The sequence below is a fragment of the Amblyomma mixtum genome, chromosome 2, assembly GCF_055824585.1.
Source record: "Amblyomma mixtum isolate Tamu chromosome 2, ASM5582458v1, whole genome shotgun sequence".
Lineage (NCBI taxonomy): Eukaryota > Metazoa > Arthropoda > Arachnida > Ixodida > Ixodidae > Amblyomma > Amblyomma mixtum.
The window spans coordinates 306,385,290-306,403,389 of NC_143013.1; the positions used below are offsets into that span (position 1 = coordinate 306,385,290).

General features: G+C 46.2%; 1 protein-coding gene across 1 annotated transcript in view; it reads right to left on the reverse strand.

Moving 5' to 3' along the window:
• Positions 1–7,665: 7,665 nt before the first annotated feature.
• LOC149364819 (tyrosine-protein phosphatase non-receptor type 11-like) overlaps positions 7,666–18,100 on the reverse strand; it is a 36,823-nt gene continuing 26,388 nt past the window's right edge. The window contains exon 15 of the mRNA XM_089574747.1: positions 7,666–17,038. The gene's annotated coding sequence lies outside the window, so the exon portion shown is untranslated. The remainder of the gene's footprint in view (positions 17,039–18,100) is intronic.

An 18,100-nucleotide genomic window follows, 5' to 3' on the forward strand; every position in this document is an offset into this window, starting at 1 on the left:
CTGTAAATGCAGACGGTTTAGCCTTCGCTTGCTTGTCCAGCAGACAGCGCTTTGTTCCCTGTACGCATGAGCTATCTATAGTACAGATAGGCTTATAGTATAGGCGTATACAAGTCAAGAAAAAAGCGACTTGTCCCCGTCAAAGGACCCCCTTCAAGCCAATGGCGTCGGCCGATTCTCGTAAGACTGCTAGTGTGACAATGCAGGAAGTGGCAGACGGAAGGGGATAGGCCCCCTCCTTGCTGTGTCACGCTCAGGTCGATGAGAACCGGCCGACGCCATTGGCTAGAAGGAGGTCCTTCCAGGAGAAAGCTCACTTCAAATGGTGTAGCTCTGCTCGATGTCTCTGGCAAAGCCTGCATATAACCTTCCGTTCAAGCGGTGCAAGTTTAGACTTCGACATGGCAAGATCTAGTTGCGAAGCCGCACGGCGCTCTATACCTCATTCCGCACCACGGTGTTCCGCACTAAACTTCGCTCATCGGGCGTCGTAGTTGCGCCCGTGAACATCGAAGTCAGGATATGCTGCACGATAGGTGCCGACTCTATGATCCCCCCCCCCCCCCTCCTTTTCTACTACGGCGGACCATATTGCTTATGCATATTACAGATGCAGACATTGCGGGACCGGTGTGTAGAAAAGGCGTGTATAAAAGCACTGGAAAATGTCTATCGTGGTTGCACAGTGACGATAACCCTTTACAAGGAAAGGAGTTATTAAGACATCTAGAGTGGAAGAGTTGGCGATAAACGCTAATGAAGAGAACCTTAGCAATCTCCCATTTGCTAGTGACATTGCCTTGCTAAGTTACTCAGGGGATGAATTGCAAAACATGATCGAGGAAGAGATAGGCAAAGCAGAACAGCAGGTCTGAAAATCAGTATGAAAAAAAATATAAAGTAATCTCCAGCCGCCTCTGAAGGGAACAACAGTCTAAGATACACAGCGAAGCATTGAAGGTGAGAATGATGTGGAATGCATTTGGCAAGCACTCTTAGATTATGAATAGCAACTTAGCAGCACCCCTCAAAAAGAAAATATACAACGCTCGTACCTTGCTAGCATTCAACCAGGGGGCAGAAACACGGAGGGTGCGGAAAAAACCTGAAATTAGTGAGGACAATGCAGCGAGCTCTGCAATTGGAAAGTGATAGGTACAACGTTGAGATAGTAAGAGAGCAGAGTGGGTCAGGGAACAAAGACGAGTTAATGACATCCTATTCGAAAATCAAGAAGAATTGGGCATGGCAAGGGCCTGTATTTCGAAGGAAAGATAACCGAGGTCCCTTAGGGTAACGAAACAGATTTCAAGAGAAAGCAAGCGCACCACGGGGTGGCAGAGAGTCTGATGGGCTGGTGACATTAGGAAGTTCGCTGGTATCAGGTGGCCACAGCGGGCTCAGGATAGGGTTAATTGGAGGGCTATGAGAGAGGCATTTGTCCTGCGTTGGCCGTAGTTACGGTGGTGATGATGACGATTGCACAATTCATCTGGTTATTCGTCAAGGTGCGACGCCTCATTTCGACACCCGTCTCCGTTCTCCCCTTCCTCCTTTGGAATTTTTCCTTCCATCATGCTAGAACCCAACGGACGTAACGCAGAGTTCTCCCACTTCGCAACTGTGCAGGTCTCGTTCGACATGGTGTGATGACCATGGGAGGCAGGTTATCTTGCAGCCGGCGTTCCCCTTTACATACTGGCTCTCTCTCCAGCGCCAGTCCCCCCCCCCCCCCCCCCCCCCTTTTCCCCCCAACCTTCGATCAGTGCTGCGTATACAGTTCTGCACCACGTAGGCAGCGCGGCTTGTCTAATCGGTTTATGTGTACTGTGCGATGTCAGTGCACGTTAAAGAACCCCAGGTGGTCGAAATTTCCGGAGACCTCCACTGCGGCGTCTCTCATAGCCTTAAGCCCCACCTCGATGGACACTTCCGAGGCGTACGGGCGGAGCGTCTACGCGCACGGGCGTATGCTGGAGCCTGTCTGCGCATGCGCGAGGCGCTGCGCGCCAGCAGGCGCGAGCGGGGCGCAGACATCTGTGCATGTCAGATATCGGCGCCTGCGCACGGGCGCTAGCGCGCGCGTCGGAAGCGGGGTCCGGTTGACAACAATCGGAGGACCGCGGGGCTCTCGAGGACTCTTTTCTTCATAGCTTCGTGTTCCCCGAACTTTTCTTCGCGGTTTAATTCGTCCTTTCAGCGCCCCTCAACCATGTTTTGTTCACGGCTTGACATTCTTTCAGTCGGCTCGGGAGGGGGAGTGAGCCAGCACCAGGAGCATGGAGGTGAATGCCACTTTTCGACGCCCGTCGCGGCGCGTGCTGGGCGCGCAGGCGCTTCGCGTGTACGCCTGGGAAGTGTCCATCGAGGTGGGGCTTTAGTCGCATTGGGACGTTAAACCACATAAACCAAACCAAACCTAATCGATTTATCGCCCACTGTTTGGGCCTGCTCCGTTGAAGCTTCACGTTGTGCAACGAAATGGCGCCCGCGACTTCACGTGAATTCCTCTCATAGCACACTAGACACTAGTCATGCGTCACTACCGTCGCGTTGTTGTATGCGGCCGCTGAGGTCAATAGAGAGTTATAGCATAGCGCGATCCGCTACCGTGATCCGCTTCCGCAAGGCGCCACTGCGCGTGCGCAGAACGCCCAGATGGCGCCAGTACGTTCCCGTCAGCTGTGTGCGCGCCTGTCGTGTCGGGACCAATTAGCGCGTACATAGTGGTACCCCGCGGAAGCGGAGCACGGTAGCGGATCACGCATCACGCGTATGGCTTGGGAGTCACTAGTCGACGCCATGAAGTAGACATTGACGTCAGGTGCCTTGACGCCTAGAGACTGCGTCGTCAACCGCTACGTCTTCGCCGGCAGAACGCGTGATGTGAAGAACACCGGGCGAAAGAGTAAACATGCCCGCTCCTCAATCGGCCATCCCACGTTTATCTTCACGCTTGCGATGGCATCGATGCTACGAGATAACCCCTTCGTTGACGTTCGCTACGCGTCTCGGCCGTGTCCTTGGGCTTGAGGATCTGCGACTGGCAGCTCCTGAACAATTTCATTTATTTATTGTTCCCTTAAAGGCCCGAAGGCATTACATAAGGGGGGGGGCACATATTGGTTTACAACGGCGATGATGCGAAGATGCATAACAATAAAAAGAACAAACATACAAACAAGCATAAAAGGGGTTGTAGTCACATCAGGGTTTCCCAGCAGGTTATACATCATTCATTAAAGATATATGAAGCAATACTTGCTACAAAGAGCGCAGAAGTGATCAAGATCTATGTCAGGTGAATTTTTATTTTCTCGCGGAATGTTTTGTGATCAGTGCATGCAGCGATGTCGTTAGGCAGTGCGTCATAGCACCTCTTTTCTGTCTTTCCATAGCCGTCGCCAGCGCAGAAGGCCAGGACAAAGATGCTTCGACGCGGCTTTCCTTTTGTTTTGCCGAGAGACCTATTGGTTACGACCTTTTATGTGACTTGCTCGCTGGTTGGCACTAAAAAAGAGGAGCGCCTAAATACAGAGCTTCACGCGACGTTACGTAGAAAGGGAGTTGATCAGTCATCGACCAGCTGAGTGATTGAAAGATGAGGAACACGCGAAGGTAATTATCGCCAGGAGTTAAAGCGAAGACCTGAGGCGGCTCCAAATACTTAGACCGACCCTGTTTCCTCCTTTATTGCTGTCTTGGCCATGCAGTCTGCCACATTTCCAGGAAGAATGACTGTCTCTCACATTCATCCTTCGTGAAACTGCCAGTCAATATTGAAAATGCCCAGGCCAGAAACTTCGCAATGAATTAGCAACAAATATGTCAGAACCGTGTTGAAAACCGATATGCTCGCACGCTGCCGCGTGTCACCCGTCTGTGGGTGTGGCAGCTCTGCAGTATGGTGCTGCAGCAGAGGCTACGCAAGAAAAAAAAAAATTGAGGGGACACTTAATCTCTGCCTTAAGGGTATGACGCGATAGCGTATTGGGTATGCAGCAGGTAATTCTCTACATTCATAGGTCCCTGGGAGTCCTCATACCCTTCCCGGTGCAGTGGTGCAGCAGTTAAGATGCGCCACTGCCCTGTGATGGCAGGTGCTCCCAGTGGTGGGCCTTGTGCGGACCAGGTTGCTCTTCCCGAGCGACCAAATATTAATTGCCACCTGTGACGGCGGCCAGTTTGCTCTCTGTCCCGTGGTCAAGCGATGACGCCACAAGGTCACGTGACCTAGGTTGGCCACCTAGGTTGCTTCTACGGGGATTTTTCGCTCACAAAGCCGACGCTGACGACGACGACGACACCGTGTTTGCTGCACCACGGGAGCCTTAACACTGTGGCGTTAAAATGCCAAACAAGCAGCCAGCAGAATGCTTTGTATGTAACGTAGCATGCTCCTTGGTGGTGAACCGCGCATGACTTTCGCGATGGTTATGAACGGATTATAAAAAAGCACAGGTTCTTTGTGTCACATGTGAGTGGACACTGGAACCGCGCCGTAAGGGAAGGGAGGAAGGTGGGAGTGAAAGAAGAAAGAGAGAAAGAGGTGCCGTAGAGGTACCGTAGGCTCTGAATAATTCCGACCAGCTGGGGATCTTTCACGTGCACAGATATCGCACAGCACACGGGTGTCTGCGTTCCGCCTCCATCCAAACACAGTCGCCGCGGCCAGGTTCGAAACCGGGAACTCCGGCTCAGTAGCCGAGCGCCCTAGCCACTGAGCCACCGCGGCGGGTCTGTCCGCTTTTTCATGCACGCCTCTGCCTCCCATCTCCACATCCGCCAGCCTCAACGAGACAGCGAATCGCCGAAATGCGATCCTCCACGAATGTTTCATGTTCACCATGCAGAGAGAACTTTGCGGACCTACTCAACTGCGCCTCACCCAGAACCCGCAGGAGCTCTGAAAACATTTTATGATCGCCTACCCGACGACTGAGCATTATCAACATGTATGATCGTAACTGAAGGAAAACAAAAATACAGAAAACCACAGCGGCGCTGTAAATACGCATCGCCGCGTATTGTAATCGTCCTGTGTGTTTAATTTCGTTTTTTTTTTCCAGTGCGCTTGCATTACAACCCTCATGTCGGAAAAAAAATGTCCGTCCGTCTAAACCTCGGCTGCCAGGTGGAAAATAACGAGATAATATAGTTTGATAAGAAAAGGGAAAATCGACTGGCGCACGTGACTGTTCACCGGAATATATGCCACGGCGCACGTGACTGTTCACCGGAATATATGCCACGGCGCACGTGACTGTTCACCGGAATATATGCCACCGGGCTAAGTGGTATCACCGGTATCAACGCAGCTGCGCCAGGCTGCAGGAGTAGGGGAGAGAGGGATTGAGAGAACAGAAAGAACAGGCGAAGATGAGGGAGACGCAGAGCATCACAGTGCGTGGATGACCGGGGAGAAAGGATTGCGGGGGAAGGGGGAGTGAGGGGTTGATGGATGGAAAGAGTAGAAAAGAGGCCTGAAAGAGAAAAGGAAATCCCTTCTGCGGAGGGAGAGGGAAGACAGAGTGGGAGGTGACGGGTGGCCTCTTTCAGGGGAGACAGTACGGCGTGTCACACACAGATTGCTGTATTGGATCGGGAGAATGGAGCTCCCGGCCTGGATCATGCCACCCGCTTGCACGGTCTGAACCCGGCAGCGGCAACACTAATGCTACGCTACCCTGCTGCGTCAATCGGCGTTTGTTTTCCCTGCGCCGCTCGTACCTCTATTGCCAAAACGCGATCACATTGTTGGAAAGCATCCATGCATTGCGGAGAAGCCAACTCCTTTACATCGTTTAGCACTAGACCGTTGCTGACAGTCCATTCATACACATACTGTCCTCGTGCTTTGCGGCATTTAATTTTGTCAGAGTCCACACGTTCACTGAAAATGACGTTTCCTTATCAATAACAGGGGCGTCCGGAAGGGGGGGAAAGGGGGCGGTTGCCCCCCCCCCCCTCCCTGGAATTACGGATATTATTTATGCACTAGTAGAAAACAACTACACAGCTTGATTAGCACACTTAGATGATATTAAGTTATCGGATTTTGCTTATCAAGTTCAATTATTTGTTAATTGATAAATTCTAATGTTTGTTCTCCAAGACCAGCACTAATTTGCTGCTTCTAAATTTTGTTGCATGCGCGCAGTTTAGACCACAAATAGTTCCTTTTTGGTTCTAACCTACCGCCTCTCCCATACCCGGCCATCGGGTGCACCCCCCTGGAAAAAGTTCTGCGGGCGCCCTTGATAACAGGCAATTTTACAACAAGTGTTCGCTGATTGTTAAAAGCAAGCGTTTGCAATCTGTGGCATTTACAACATATGGCACCACCTATCCACTACATGGCAAGTATTTTGTTCTACCTTATCGATATCGACCTTAGGGCAGCCTACGCATTACTAACAAGCCGTGCCATGCAATACTACAGTAATCTACCTAGAATAAAGCGTTCGGCAGCCAGAATCAAGCGGATTGAGCCTGCACTTGCTCTAACCACTGCACCAAGTCGGCTTTCCTTGATAATTTGGATGCTTGGGAGAGCAATATGGCGGACATACATGCAAATCTCGGTACTATAGAGTAACTCTAGTTGCTACGTGCCATTTCAGAAGCCAACAACAATGCGAACTTCAACGAGAGCGGTTGGCGCTTCCGCTTCTGCCATTACAGACATGCCAGGCTTTGCGGCAGGCTCAAGATCGTGAAAGAAAACATCGCATCCTTGAAGTGCTTGCCGTGCTACTGAGGCTTCAAGCAAGCGGCGAAAAGACAGGATATACTGTCCTGTTTTACAGAGTCGCAACAGTACCGCGAGTATTTTTCCTTCTGCAGTGTGTGAGTACCGCACATTCCAGTATATTGTCCACAGATAATACATGTTTAAAAGTTGAAATTTTTGGCTTTGAAAGTTGAAATTTTTGGCTTTGCTTCTTTTTTCAGTACCACCCATCACAGCATGAAATGGTAACACCAATGTATTGGGCACAGACAGGGTACAGTGCGGACAACGTAGTTAACAAAATTTTGTTTGGCCAGAATAAGAAAATTACCGTACACGCATGTTTAACGCAACCCAATTAGTTCTGCCAACTCGTGACCCGTGCTGGTGGTTTTACCATTTGGGCTGTCCAGAGTTGCAGCTAGGGTCCATGGCACGTGCAAGGCGGTTGAAAACAACACGCAATTGGTTCAAGGGCCTACTATGAGATGCATTAAGCGCTTCATTTACAATTTGGCTATAAACGACTGTAGCCCGCTTGATGTCGATGTTATTCACCGGATGCAGGCGAAATACATGTATTTATCCATGCTTACTACAGCAGGATACAACTAAAAAAAAAAAAGATCAGTTGGTAACCATGGGCCATGGTATCCTTAGCCACCATAGCATACTGTGTTACTCCACTCAATTAAACGGAATCCACATGTTAATATCTGACTGTGTTAACCAAGTCAGAGGCATCAAAATTCTTGAGCTTATTTCGTCTGGCGGTTAGCTTCCTGTTTAGGTAACTTGTTTTGACTACTTGTTTCTCGCGGCGGAACTCTGTACGGAGGTCCTGAACGTGGGCAGAGCTTCACTGCACACTCAAGTTGTACCTGACTGTAACATCTTGCGCATCTGTCTAAAGAAAGGACATAAAAAATTGGTGTCCCCACTTCAACAAAAGCATGGAACACTGTGCACTCCCACTGCAGAGCACCCAGAGGGATGAACAATGAAACATGCACTTTTGTATTTGATAGAATATATTTGTGGTACATACATTCAGCACTGTCTTTTGCACCACTTTCAATCACAGCATGCTCTGAACAGAAAAGTATACAAAACACATGTAACACGTGTAGGTCACGGAAGGATTTTCCCCCCATGTTTTTCTTGGGGCAACAGGTGACACGCTCTTTGGACGAGTGACCTCAAGTACTGCATGACTGGTGTCAAGAGAATGCAAGGTACTCGATAAGGAAATGAAAAAAAAAAAATAAGGAAATTGGGCATGCTCACAGGCCTCGCTGGTACTATGATTGCCTGTTTGGAGGCGTTAATCAAAACCTTTGAACTGGTTCCCACAAGTGCAGATTGAGAAACAGCTCAAACGTAAACATTTGCATCCATACAAACTGTAGTGTGCTTTTCTTTTTTTAATTTTCAACCTGATTAAGCTAGTGCCAAATGCAAAAAAAAAAAAAAGTGGACGGCAAGACGTCGTTTTTTTACTGAGATCAACAGCATGAAAAGAGGCCAAAGAAAGGACAAAGCACTGTTACACCTCAGAGCGATGGATACACCACGGTGAGCACCATAAAAGCATTTTGCATTAAATAAAATGGCGGCATTGGCTTGCATCCTCATGCCCCACGCCTCAGTGGACGTCACAACAGCGGCTAAACTCCCACAGATTCACAACAATGTGCTGTGCACAATGTGCACATCAGCAACACCACACTTTTACTTTCCATACAACATCGTAAATATCACCGACATCTGCTGTACCCGAGTAGACAGCATACATGGATGAGTTTCCCCGATTCTTTAATGCTACAGAATGATGCCCCCTGGTTTGCATCGTGCCAGATGTTGCAACTGTTGTCACGAGATGAAAAGGTCCGTACTGAACAGTACAGCAATCATGTGCACCAACAATCAGTGCAGAGTACACATGGTGAAAAATACCCATTTTTCACCACAAGATAATTGCAAAATGTTCAGTAGTAGTGAAAAGAAGCTGTGCCAAAACAATCATTTCGGTTAACAGTGCTCTGGAAACATGAACAAACAACCAGACAATGCAAACAGCATCACATCTAGTTCTTCCCTGCAACAATCTTGCATGTTTAGAACGGTATGCTGACCTGTCCAAGCTGGACATTTGTTACAGTAAAGCCTAATTAAAACAGTATGCCCTATACGGACTCGCTAGATGACAGAGATATTTGTATGAGCATTTAGGAAATTCAACAAAGTGCACTGTAACAAATTGATCTTTAACAAGATGAGGAATACTACACACATCGTTCTGACATTAGGCAGGCTTTCCATACGCAACACCACAGCAGCCATCTCCTGCGGGTACCCATTCAGTTAAATACAGGTTGAACAAACATGGGCAAACTGCCCAAGTTCAGAACTAGTTAAGGGCAGAGACAAAGTAATTTCCTTAGAGATCTACAATCAGGATCATGAGAACAAAAAGAAAGAGAAAAGCACAAAAACCTCCAGACCTGTTTTTGACGAAAATTCAGTAAAAAAAAATCATTGGCATCAAATTAACCCTTTCAGGCGCCATATTTTGGTATGACTGAAATCATTTATTTTTTCAGCTAAGTAGTATATTCAGCCCTCAAGAAAGGAAATATGTTAGTTTTCAAACGTCAATGACCAGCAGGTAAATTTTTACAACGATATGGAGAATTCCGTACAAAGTGTCGATTTGTTAGAAATAATAACATCAAAATGTTCTCGTGTGTCAGGTAAGCACCCTAGGGATCGTGGAATCGCTTTGAGTTTCGGAGATTCACGTTACGCTCGAAACTAAGCAAAAACCATCGATTTTTTCACTCGCGGCAAAATCTGTCTGCACAAAAACAGCGGACAAAGTACTACCTAGCTCACTCTTATGTGAAATATTATTTACTGCATTCGCTACATGGTACAAAAAAGCAACTTCTTTGCAAGAAGCAGGGTGCTCAATTTGACTGAAATAATGAGATCACTGTTAAGTGCTCCAGTATCTCAGAAAAAGCTGTAAGTTTGCCGCTTACACAATTGTGTACAAAGCGCCTGAAAGGGTTAAGTAAGTATGATGTATTCAATGTGTACAAGAAGTGGCAGACACCTTGCCAATCTGTTAAACTCCGTTTACAACTGAACACAACAAGGAAAGCACAGCTCCCTCCCAAGTCAACTGTGATGTATTGTAGTGAGCACCAAATGCACTTTCCAACAACGTCCTCATTACACAATTCCTAGCGGCACTGGAAGCGTGCATTTTCAGTGCAGTGGATCTTGCCACTTGGCAGATCAACAAGTGAGCACGCCAGTCAAAACTGGAAACAGACTGGACAAACAAACAATTGCTCAATGCACAATGCAGGCACACCAACAGCACCCCTGTACACAGTGAGGCAGTCTCGCTAGTTCACAGGTACGTCCCACAAGGAACCGCTGCTCACAGCGCACATTACTATGCTACAGCCAACCATCTCTGAAATCAATTGTGCGCTTTGGTTCATTTTGAGAAAAGTTTCGCACACAAGCTAAGAGAAGCTTCTGAGGTGATGACTGTCACAATACTGACCGACACGGGTCTTTCTGCACACGTTAAAACTAATCCTTGTAAGCTAGCTAGGTAGCTCCAACTGGATAGTAAAGCATTGGGCAAGAATGCATGCCAGTGCAAGGCTTTAAATGCAAACAAGCAAAAGACCGAAGCTGCTTAGAGGGACTCTAGTCCCAATATGAAGTGAGCCTAGATTGGTGGTCTACAGGGCTTTGTCAAGAAAGAAACTTGAGTAAGCATCAAGTGCCTGAGGCAACTCCCCATAGACTTTTATGCACTATGAATGTGACGAGCACACTGATCACCTGAGCCTCGTATATTGTTTGTACATCTGAAGTACGACGAAATGAAGCCCCTAGAAGAGGTTGCTGAGAAGTGATTATGAATAACTGAATGCAATACACAAACAGGGCGAAAAAAAATTACGAGGAACTTTAGCGGCTAAAGTGGTGAAAGGCGAAAGCCTGAGTGCTGCATTCTGCTACGCGATTGTTCACTTCACATTCTGTTGGTGCATTAATTAACTGCCAATTAATGACGCTTTAGCTTCGCCTTTAGAAGTTGAACGCGACAGCCCGTTACAGCGCTGTCAGGTGGTCCACGGAACGCCACCACCCGTTCGTCGCAATCCGTTGCCCTTTGAATGCAGCGCTTTTTGAGGAAAGGTTGTACGCCTTGCTCATCGGTAAATTGGTTTTTGAGGAAAGCAAATGTATCAGTGTGTCATATCTCGGTGGTCACTTAAACCTCGCCGTAACGGGAAGGGAGGAAGATGGGAGTGAATGAAGACACCGTATTCACTAGACGCGCCTTTGTTCATTCCAAGCCATCGAGCTGGCATGGCTGAGTGGTAGTGTACTCGTCTCGCACTCCGGAGACCGGGGTTCGATTCCCAAGCTCGCCGAATTTCCTACTCGGTTTTATTTATTTATCTGGTCTGGCTAGGAAGGTTAATTAGCCTAATTGGTTAAGTAAGTCCCACTAACTTGGAGAATCACTATACAATCCCTTTAATTGGTTGCATGGTTAGTAGCCAAAGTACAATTGGCCCCGTTTGAAATTCGCGCACTGTGACGTCACGACCGTTTCGACCAATTGAAAAGCGTGACATTTTCTGTCGACAACTGCTGCTTACAACGATGAGACATTAAAGGCTTCCGCCTTAATAACAAAAAAAAAATCCCTCCAGTGATGCCGCAATGTGCAGCCAACCCAATCAAAGTGTGTAAATTCCTGACGTCACACTTAACACCACCAATCCAACTGCCATGGCGCAAAGTCTGTGTTTATTCATTCCCATGCACTTCTGGCAAAAAGAAGCCTCTCCAGGCTAAACAAACTGCAAGATAATCATAACAGGCGCAGCTATTTGCGTGTCCTGATAAAAAGATTATTTAGACGAGAAACACTCGGCAGTTGAGTTCATAGTCTTCGTGTACAGCTTGATATGAGTAGCAAAAGCATACTTAAGGCATATAATCCAAGCTTCACAGGTCATCAAAACCTAGCTTGCAGGCCTTTTTTAAAAAGTATAATGCCAAATGAATGCTCTAAGTAGACGAAACAAACACAATACTCATTTTTAAATATTCACCTCCCATGTCTTTTCAGTACCCTTTGCATGCAATACAACGAAATGAACACTCCACCGGTATTTATATATGCGAACTTCACAGGATATCACCGAGGACAAGCAGGTGCCTGAAACATACACAAGAGCTACATGACATTTAACAAGGATGTATATAACACAAATGTGACAAACTGTCAGCAAAGCTGACATTTCAACATTGACCGAAGGGCTGGTGTTCAACAACGGCTCCTTTTAAATGTTTCTACAATTGTATATATTATGAAACTGCCCATGACAAACAAAAACTACCATGAGGGATATGAAATTTTAATTGAGTGTTGCATTTCAGCATGGTGAAATTTCCCAATTAATTCACAAAGAAACATTTTTTCCTTGAAGCAAAAGAATAAGGAAACAAAAAAACAGAGCAGAGAGATTATTTTATGTTGTGTGTTTGTCTCAAAACTGTGAACAACGCCATTTAGCCCTCAATCAAAGCAGAACAACAAAGCACCTGTGCCTTACCAAACATTCACCGGCAAGAGCTATAAGCAATGGCCTTTAATATCTCAACATAAATACGGTCGCCTAGTCAAGACGCAGTAGGCCTTGTTCTCCCATCATTGCAAGTAAGGCCCCCCGGCTAAAACGCTCAGCATGAACCAAACATGTAAAGCCTATCAGTGAAAAGTCTTTACTTGAATGACTAACTGGCTGCATCCATTTACACAGGCGACATGTAAAAACCCAACGGTGCTGCTTGGGCTTAGTTGCCACTGTGGCATAAAAATCAAACATCACTAAACAACATGCAAAATCTGAGGTCTGTCACAGGGAAGTTCGAAATAAGTGGGCTTCTGACTTATCCGAAAAAAAGAAAAGCAAAATCAAAAGTGCGAAATGTTGAACCGCATACGTTGTTCAAAGCCATCGCTACTATGCTCAACAGAGTGGACGCTGACATTGAAAAATTAGTTGCTGCTGAAGCTGGGGTTTAGGCCGACTTGTCGTGTTACTGCTGCCGCTGGTTGCCAGAATTCGTTTCGCCAGTTTTAATGTCTGCACAATACGGTCATGCATCTCCTTTGATGAAACTCAATGGTCAGCAAAGCTTGTTGCCACTCGCTGGCAAACCTCGCCCTAAGGCTCACTACGGGCTGCGTACGGAGCACTGAATGTTCCGGAGCTTCCCTTTTCAAACACACTGACTGCTTTGCATTCTTGTTGGGCACCCCTTTAGGAGAGTCTTCAGGTGTGCCAAACCGAAGTTTCGAACTGCAGAATTTTCCCCAGCTTGGCCATGTATTATCCGGGACAAGAGTGGTATACACTACGCAGCGGGAGCGGGAGCAACGGAAAACTGCGTTTCAACACCATCTACAGGTGGCATCTGGGATCGAGACAGCCAGTGCATGACATTTATTATCAGCAGGCATGTCTCTTGGCTCCTTTCAATGCTTCGTGCTTTAGCTTGCCAAAATGCCGCAGTTTTCCATTGCTCCAGCTACCGCCGCGTGGAGTATACCACTTTTGTCCCCGACAGTACATTGCTCAAAGCTTTCAAAAACAAAGAAACATGCACGCACAAGCAGCTGCACTGCAACGCCATGTGAAGTAGCTATCTAAGCAAAGTGTCTGAAACTGATGAGTCCACGAGGTGTGCCTGGGAGTGCTACCCTGACAGGAGCAGAGGCACAGAACCGACATAAGCGCAGTCATTTTAAGCGCAGTGTATTCATTCATGTTCTTTTGTTTGCTTTCTTTTGTATATTTAGGTAACCGAGTGCATTTAATCTTGCTCTTTGTCTTTCTATAAAACCCTGTGTGTTAGCTTTTGCTTCTTTATTCGCATTTTTACTTGCTTTGTTTTGTCGCGATGCACGATGTATCCTTGTACCGCTCCTGCCTTGGCCACCAAACGGAGGCTGGCAGTATTGAATAAATAAATAAAAGATAAAATAATAGCATTAGCCCTCCTCATGCATAGTAAAAACTCAACAGTGCATTGGCTGCTTTAATTACTCAGTAAAATCTGCATGGTCAATTTTGCGACTGCCAAGCATATCACCGAATCACACAGATTCCGAACAGAGTTTTGAATTGTCGAGGTTTTACTATTAAATCTCTTATGTTCTTGCGAAAGCGCAACTCAACACTGGTATAGAGAAAAGTTGAAAATATTTTTGATTCAGAGAGAACAGACTCAACAGTTCCAATTCGCTGCTCTGATAGAAAGGGTTGCTCGAACATAGGGAATACCTAAATAATAGTACCTACTTGGCTAATTTGGCTCAGCTGAATTCTGCTACTAAAGCAGCTGAAGAAATCTGATCACAAAGCATTAATTTGGATATTAATTGATAAATTTCCCAGTCCTATACTGGCACATGATATTTCTGGTTAAGGTCCCATATGCACACAACAAAACGCCTGTTAAAGAAAGGAATTCCAGCTTCCATTGAACTCTGTTATAATGGACACAGGGTTCCACTCTTGAGAGAACTGAACAGCCAGTCCTAACCTAACGATAACAGTACGGTAGCATGTTGATGCCTGGTTCAGTGATAAAGGGCAAATAGTATCTGAGCTGAATGGGAATAGGATTGTTGTCCACATGCTTGCTCAAGTTCCTTTCAAAGCAGGCACCTGAAGCAACCAAAGCTGTAATGAAACTGTGGGCGGCACAGTTAACAGTTAACAATGGAAGCACACTTGTACAATGCACTCAGTAACAGTACAACATCAGAAGAGTTGTTTGCTACAAGCTGGTAACACGGCTTCCGGAGAACAAAAAAAAATTGTGAAATGCGGGTTTAATGTCCCGAGGCAACACATGGGCTATGAGGGATGCCTTAGTAGAGGGCTCCAGGTTAATTTTGTCCACTTGCAGTTCTTTAACGTATGCTGACAAAGCACAGCACATAGATGTTTTTGTATTTTCCAGCCAATGAAATACGACCGCCAGAATCAGAATAGCACATGTCAGCATACTAATCATAAGCTTAAAATCACCGTTGAAAAGGCAGAGTTAGAACGAGAAGGGAAGGCATTGCAGTTGCTGCTACGGGTTTGATGCGTCGGCAGAACATAAATGGGGAAGTGATTGCAGATTAATCAAAAGAAAGAAGAAAAACGATGAATAAGAATCATAGACAATTATAGAAGTCTGTGCCTGCTTAAAAAGAATACAGAAGTAGCATGCACGTGAGTTGGCTAGTTGCAGTCATGCAAAAGTAAGGCTGGTGCCAAAACTGTGGCCTGTATTGCCGTGGATCCTCATCACTACAGAGTGCATCGCCAGCAAATTACGCGAAGCTGCATGTAAGCATCAGGTAAGTGCACAAGAATCAGCACTAGTGATGGGGCCAATGCTAATGAATAATTCATGAGACAATGGCTCACAGCAGCAAGAGCAAGCGCAACGCGTGTTTTCTTCACACATGTAGTAGACTCTTACTGCCTGAACAAATCACTATACCTCAAAATTATCATTTCACTGGCGTCTAAGTGGGTACCTGAAATCCTATGTCTGCCAGAGGCACATTAAACCTGACATAAAATCCTACACACGACTAGTTTTGATTCTGAGCTGCTTCAAGTATTGCTGCCAATAGCACTGGCACTAAAAAAGCAGCGTAAGACTGTTTTAATGAACCGATTAATTCGCACATCATCATCCTTTACAGACCGCACAGTCACGTATTCCTTCAACCACCATTCATTCTAACAACATGACGAGTTAGTTCCATTCAGCAGCTATGAAATCTAACGGGGAAAGGTACACATGGCTGTCGAAGCACATTCTCAACAATGGGGAAGACTGCTACCTCTGGCACCAGATGGGGAAACTGTTAGTGTCAATGGCGAGTGTGCTAACAAACTGGCAACGAATGTAGTCAATGTAAACACAGAGCACTACTGTAGCCATATTAGTAATAATTTTCTTCGGCAGACCACCGGCGCCCCACTGACTGTTGGTTCAGTAAAGCCCAACTTTAGTGGCACTGTGTTCCAATGACAGACCCTTCAGTAGCATCAGTTGCAGGCAGTGGTGCTAATGTATGCGCAGGACTGGAACACAGCTCAGCCAGTGCTAAGCTTGAAGCCTTCAGGGACTACAGCCACAAATTACCAACATCAGCACACACCTTGAAGTGTGTACAACTCTGAATACCATCGTGATGTGAATACATAACTTACTCTCATGCACATCAACCATCAAGCTGCTTCCTTATAGTGTTGCATAACAAAAAAAACACAATGCAACTAAACGGCGCACTTTAACTTAATTCTCAACAATTGATCCTACATTTTTGATTACATTAAGTGGCAAGAGATGCTTGTCTAGTAGTAAGCTACACGTTTCAGCACTGCTGTTTTACCTCTACTGGAAACGACACACACAACTGGAACACAAGCTGCTTCCTTGGCAACCTGTCATCTGTTGTCAGTTCCCGCATGTTAAGTTATTTGTTGCTTGCTCATAAAGCACATTAACTGATCACAGTCGGACATAAATGAGAAGGCAACATACTAAAACAAGCTTCCAGACATAACCTTCTGAATGACAAGCCTCAGTCACTTAGCAAGGACAACAACAACATGCTCAAATCATCCCAGCATCAGAAAACTTGTTGAATACTTCTCCCACTTTAAAAGGGAACAATGAGACGAGCACAACTTGTTTGCACAACAGCCTCCAAACAAAAAAAAGAAAAAGAAAGAAAGCTTGGACACTTATTTGTACTTGTCCAAACAGCATTTGCAACAAACTGTGTAATCTTTTCAAATCTCGGACAAACATAAGTGCAGGCAATGGCGGGCACAGACACTAAGCACTGCATAGGAAGAAAGCTAACAAAACACGTTGTGCAACCTCCGAGGTCAACACACAAAGCGTACGCCTTATGTACAGAGAGCCACTTGGCTAAATTATCCGAAATAAAGCGAAAGAGATTTTACAAAGGTACAGCTTCCCATCAGCACAAAACCAGCTTTCCTTCCTCAACTAACAAAATTCACGGACAGGTATAACAACAGCCGCAGAGATAAACCAGTGCTGCACCCAGTGAGTAATACAGTGGACGGAAAAAAAAAAAAAGAAGATTCAGACTAGTGTCGTCCATGCTAGCTGGGGCATTCCTCCTGGCAGCATCTACTGAATTAAAATCTGAAAAAAAAAAAAGACAAAGAAAAACAGGCACAAGATATAGATTTTTAGATGCAGGCGTTCATAACTGTGATAACTCATGAAAGCTGCATGATTTCTCTCATTCATCTTGAGGCAAGAAGCACTTTTTGTATACACCCTTCATGACAAGCAACTCCTACTAACAGTTACAAATAATGGACGCTTCCGTAAAAAGATAAAGCGCAAAAAAGACAAGGGAGACGAGACATGTATGGCCAATGCCCTGAAATCTGTGATGTATCCAAGAAGAGGGAGAAGCAACAGACTCACCCTAAAGCTATCCTGAACCCCCCCTTCTGAAACTCTGTGAAGAAAGGTGTCAAGCATATACAGTAATCCCTCGTTATAACGAAGTGAGCGGGACGGCGAAAAAATTCGTTATAAGCGATAATTCGATATAAGCGACCGCTCGAAAAAAAGCTAGAACAGTCGAGATTTAATTGCGCCACAACTGCGAGGAAGCTGGCGGATGACGCCGCGCGGCGTCCGCCAGCTGCGGCGGTTGCTAGGCAACGGCTCAAGGTCGGTCTCTGTGCCTCCTCGGAGCACTGCCACAGCGAAATCGCAAGTTCGTGGCCAATGTAGCTTTCGCTACAAAATTTTCTCGTAGCACATTTGTTACTTCTACCAGCAACTCAGTATTGGTCAGCGATCCTCAAAGGTGATACAATTTTCAAATTTCTTATACCAGAGTTTATTATCTATATCAAGAACAAGCTTTAGCTCATTTTTGTGATCCAGACGGGATCCAGGCTGATCGACAGGCTGGCAGTTTCAGCTTACTTCACGTTCGCACAAGAAAAATACAAAGCAGCCATGCTACCATAAAGTCTGCTTCCTAGATTCGAGCAACGACAGCATGCCTGTGCAAGAGTGGAGCTTTCGGCAACGACGCCGGGTGACAAACTGCGCGCCGCTCCCTGACTGCCCTGGTCGCCACTAAGCCTAGCCAGTTTCGCATCGATGCCGCAGCTGTTAGCACTTCGGGACGGGCCAGCACTCAAATAAAGGCGCTGTACTCGGCTTCCCTTTACTGTCAAC